Below are 5162 nucleotides of genomic sequence, written 5' to 3' on the forward strand. Positions count from 1 at the left end.
ATAATTTATTCCTACATGTAATACATGAATTAATTCATAATTAATATGCACTAGTTCATTTTGTCTAATGTAAGTGGTGGACAAGGTACACAAACCATGTAGTTGAGTTGAAGTAGAGATATCCAAGGTAACATATTACTCCAGTAAAAGTAGTAGTAAAAGTAAAAATACTCTTTACCTCCACTAAAGTACTAAACTAAATTTACCTTCAAATGTACTTAAGAATGAAAGTAAAAGTATAATGATTTATTATGGCTCTGATGTTTTATTATCATTTCTGTAACAAGACTCTTGATTAATCAACTTTTAATTAATCAATTTTAGGTGAAAAGACTCTAGTGTCAATAATTTAGCTTAGCTGACTAAGCTAAATTCAGTTATACCTATTAATTAAGATAAACATGTAACATTTAGTGCTGAGCAAATGCTAAATAATAACAGTATTACGTATATTAATGACATCAAATTCATTATTTTTTTTAAAACAAAGCAACAAACAGCTAAAAATGCTTGATAAGTAGTGGAAATGAATGGGGCTCTATGGGATGTTTGGAACTATACAGAGCTCCACAACCCGGAAGCTGCACAGAAAATATGTCCCGCCCCCTTTCCAACGGTTCCCTATGGGAGTGTCGCCACTCTGTTCTCTAGAAAACATCAGAGCCATAATAAATCATTATACTTTTACTTTCATACTTAAGTACATTTGAAGGTAAATTTAGTTTAGTACTTTAGTGGAGGTATTTTTACTTTTACTACTACTTTTACTGGAGTAATATTTTACCTTGGATATCTCTACTTCAACTCAGCTACATGGTTTGTGTACCTTGTCCACCACATACATTAGACAAAATGAACTAGTGCATATTAATTATGAATTAATTCATGTATTACATGTAGAAATAAATTATTACTTACTCATGAAATAGATGAATGAATGCTATGTCATGTACATGCACTATAATGTTAAAGGTGCGGTAGTGTGTTTATGAACCTGTTCATTTAGTGCAGGTAAACCTTATGAATCCAGCCACATGGCTTAGTGTTTAACCAAAATGATTATTATTATGAATCCTCAGGAAAGTGAAGGGAGATTAGTTTATGTAAAAAACAAAACATAAAAAACTGTTTAAACTACTTAATGATATCGCATTATGTAATGTATGCTAATATAATGTACTGTGTGTTAACAAGAACGACCTATTAAGTCATTATAAACATCAATCTTCCACTTCATATACCAAATTGACATTAAAGCAGATGCAGTAAATGTAAAGGCAGGTGAAAATACCCAGAAATTGTACAAATGTTTATTATTTACTGTTTAATATTTCATTTACTGCTGCCTGTCCCATATGAGAACATGACAGCGCCGGGTTTGTTTGGAACTATCGGAGGGTTACATGAACCACGTGACCGCGTGGCGGCGAGATCAAGGAGTGTCGCAACTCTCTCTATCTACGGCTCTGCGCTCTGGGTAATGATATTTACAGCGCCTAACGTAAGTGAGCCTTCAGATAACCCGCTCCCTTTCAGCCAATCAGATGCTAGCATGCCTAAAAACGTCATCTCGGAGATGTAGACTCTGGGAATTATCTAATACTTATATGAATTCTAACCCTTAATATAATGCGAACAAGTTCACTGAAATAATAATAGGGACAAATCATTCCTACCAAAATATTCCATATGCAAATCTACGTCCTTGGCACCACCACTGACTGTAGACCACTGATCTAACAAGCTTTTAATCTCCTCAAACAGGTTTGAAATGCACAGACACTTTTTTTATTTTGGAAAATGAACAAAGACAAACATTACAAATAACTATGAGGAAAAACGGACTGAGTGGAAAAGTGCTGAAAAGTGATATGGGCCGCCTGGTAAACGCTGAGCAAAACGCCTGTGGGCCTCCAGCTTTGACCCCGTAAATGGACCAACAGTGGACCACTGTCTTCTTACGATGAGGGTGGTCACAGACGTATCTTTGTCTATCTGTCTAGCTACATCGACACTGTAACGTTAGCTAAAATTGCCTAAGTTACATTTAATGTTATTTGACTTAAGCTAATTAGCGTTCATATCTGGTAACGTTAGACAGCAAACGTTATCTAGATTCGTGCTAATTAACGTTAACCAACACACCAAGATGCACCCTACCTTGATAACACACATTGGGTAACATTAGTGTTAAACAACGTTACCTGGGTTAATGGCTGTGCTGTAGTGATGGGTCGGTCGCGAACGATCCGGCTCTAAGAGCCGGCTCTTCAAAGTGAACGACGGGATCCGGCTCCTGACTGGGAGCCGATTCGTTTTTTCCCGGTTTTTTTTTCTGTCAAAGCCGCACGTGATTGGTCAAGATACGTGGTGGCGTTTGTGTGTTTACACTGAGCAGGAGGGCCGGGGTTACACACACACAGAGACAGCGTGCACACGAACAGGAGGGAGAGAGAACCCAGCGCTTTACACAAATCAAATCACTTTATTGTCACGTCACATTAACACAGGTGTGAAAGGTGAGTGAAATGCTTAGGTGCTCAGTCTCACAGTTCCAATACACATTAATTACAAAAAATATACGCATTAACTTACACAGGCAGACATTACACGCTGGAAAGGTGAGGAAAATGAGTGAGAGGAAACATAGTAAAGTTTGGACTCGAGGAGCCCCTTTTACAGAGAAGTGCAGGTCCACTGGTGGGAGACCAAGTGTTCACTGGGAGACCAAGTGTTCAGTCTACCCACATCTTATACATGTGTTGGCACATAGACTGTGTATCTGTCCCCTCAGAGAGAATCTATTTTAACAGAGCAGATCATAACAGAAAGGAGAAGCAGGATCAACCCATCAAAGATGAGCTCCTTGGTTTTTCTGAATGCTAATCTTCACTAAACTATCTTCTTTATGTTTTGCACATTTTCATTTATATTTTGTTGAGTGTGAGTGATGCTTTGTTGATGATGTGTTGTTTCACTCTAGATGCTTGTTTATTTTGTTTTGTTTATTAGGATTTTAACGTCACGTTTTACACTTTGGTTACATTCATGACAGGAACATTCACCTCACTTGCATGTCTTTGGACTGTGGGAGGAAACCGGAGCACCCGGAGGAAAACCACGCGGACACGGGAAAGACCCGGGCTCTTCACCTGGGGATTGAACCCAGGACCTTCTTGCCGTGAGGCGACAGTGCCAACCACTTAGCCACCATGCCGTCCCACTTTAGATGCAAATGTACAAATAATATACACAATCAGATCTTTTTGTCTAATTGAGATGGGTCTTTGTTTTTGTATTTTATAATTTATTGTTGGAGCACTCTGTTCCATGTTGAGTATATAAATAAAGCAATTTAAATAATACACATTTAATACAATGTTTTTTTACATTAGTAATTTATTTTACATGTAATTTGGTAATAAATTAATTTAAGCAACAAAAAAATCTAAAGAGCCACTTGGGAGCCGAAAGAGCCGGCTCTTTTTAGTGAGCCGAGCCAAAAGAACCGGCTCTCTAAAAGGAGCCGAAATTCCCATCACTACTGTGCTGCGGACACGTCGGCTGAATGAGCTCCGTACAGAAGATAACAGACTTGATTCTGTGCTCGCTGTGCCTGAGGAAAGTTGTCTTCTAGCTGCCGCGACAGCCCTATATACTCTTGAAAAATCAGGCGAATGTTCTGTGTCAGAATGAGTCTGATTTCCACCTGACATGATGATGCCTATAGAAATATTCAATGGAAGGCAGCTGAGCGCCAGGTCTGGTCAGCATAATGGGAGCATGGTTGCCAGACACCTATGTACTGTATGTAATCTTACAGATGGCAACAACAACAAGCGCTTCAATAACGTTTAAGACTACTAAGGGGACATCTAAACATTAAAAGCAAACATTAAGATTATTAATTCAATTGAATCACATATGTTGTTGTTTTATTTATCACATTTATATGTATATATTTTAAAAATACACATCTTTAAGCAGGTTGCAGACTTGGCAACCTTGCATTTTTGGAGACACTCCCACAGGCAGTGACTATGGGCTACTATTGGAGATATTTAAACAGACTTATTTAAATACAATTAGAACATGTAAAAAATAAATTCTTGATATCAAGAATTGAATTCTTGATATAAAAAATTCAAGTATTGATATCAGGAAATCAATTCTTGATATCAAGAATTGAATTCTTGATATCAAAAATTAAATTCTTGATATCAAGAATTTTATTTTTGATATCAAAAATTAAATTTTTACTAGTAAGAATTCAATTCTTGATATCAAAAAATTTATTTTTACTTGTAAGAATTCAATTCTTGATATCAAAAATTCATAGTTTAATTTTTGATATCAAGAATTCAATTCTTACTAGTAAAAATTAAATTTTTGATATCAGGAATTGAATTCTTGATATCAAAAATACAATTCTTGATATAAAAAAATACAATTCTTGATATCAAGAATTAAATTGCATTCAAACGAGTCTGTTTAAATATATCCAATAGTAGCTCATTATCACTGCATGTGGGCGTGTCTCCAAATATTCAGGGTTGCCAAGTCTGAAATGAAATGTGAGTTTGATAAATGACAGTGATAAATAAAATGACAATGGAGTGTATTAAATTGAATACATTTTCTTAATGTTTGCTTAAAGTGTTTAGCTAATCCCAAAGTAGTTAATATTTTTTAGTTTTGGTTATTGTAGCGCTTTGTTGTTGCCATCTGTATGATGACTTACATAGGTGTCTGGCAACCATACTCCCATAACACTGACCATAGACCTGGCATTACACACATCTGACAGTGATTTTCGTCTCTTACACTGTATATAAATCACTGTCATGTGAAACACTGAGAATCAGGAGCTTTGACTTAAAGAGACATTGCAAGTGATTGGAAATCAAATGTAATTATTAAAAAATCTAAGATCTGTTTTTTCCCCTAAAATAATCATCATTAATAGAGAAATCAAATAAATGTGTATTTATTTAGTAGACCGTTCAGTCTCTGGTTTCCAAGTGCCATCTACTGGACTGTTGTACATTGTAAGTTGGACCAGAGAAACTCCATTAGAAAGTTGGTCATTAGTGTAGTTGACTTTGTACAGTGTAGATGTGAGAGAGTTGGGATGCAGTAATGAAGTGATGTTACATTTTACA

The 5162-nt window shown here is 36.0% G+C and overlaps 1 long non-coding RNA gene across 1 annotated transcript; it reads left to right on the forward strand.

Moving 5' to 3' along the window:
- The first annotated feature begins 617 nt into the window (after positions 1-617).
- On the forward strand, positions 618-3365 carry LOC134305435 (uncharacterized). The gene is made up of 2 exons (XR_010008532.1): positions 618-816; positions 3056-3365. It is a non-coding gene; the product is annotated as an uncharacterized LOC134305435 (long non-coding RNA).
- Positions 3366-5162: the final 1797 nt, after the last annotated feature.

This window comes from Trichomycterus rosablanca, chromosome 2, assembly GCF_030014385.1.
Source record: "Trichomycterus rosablanca isolate fTriRos1 chromosome 2, fTriRos1.hap1, whole genome shotgun sequence".
Classification (NCBI taxonomy): Eukaryota; Metazoa; Chordata; class Actinopteri; order Siluriformes; family Trichomycteridae; genus Trichomycterus; species Trichomycterus rosablanca.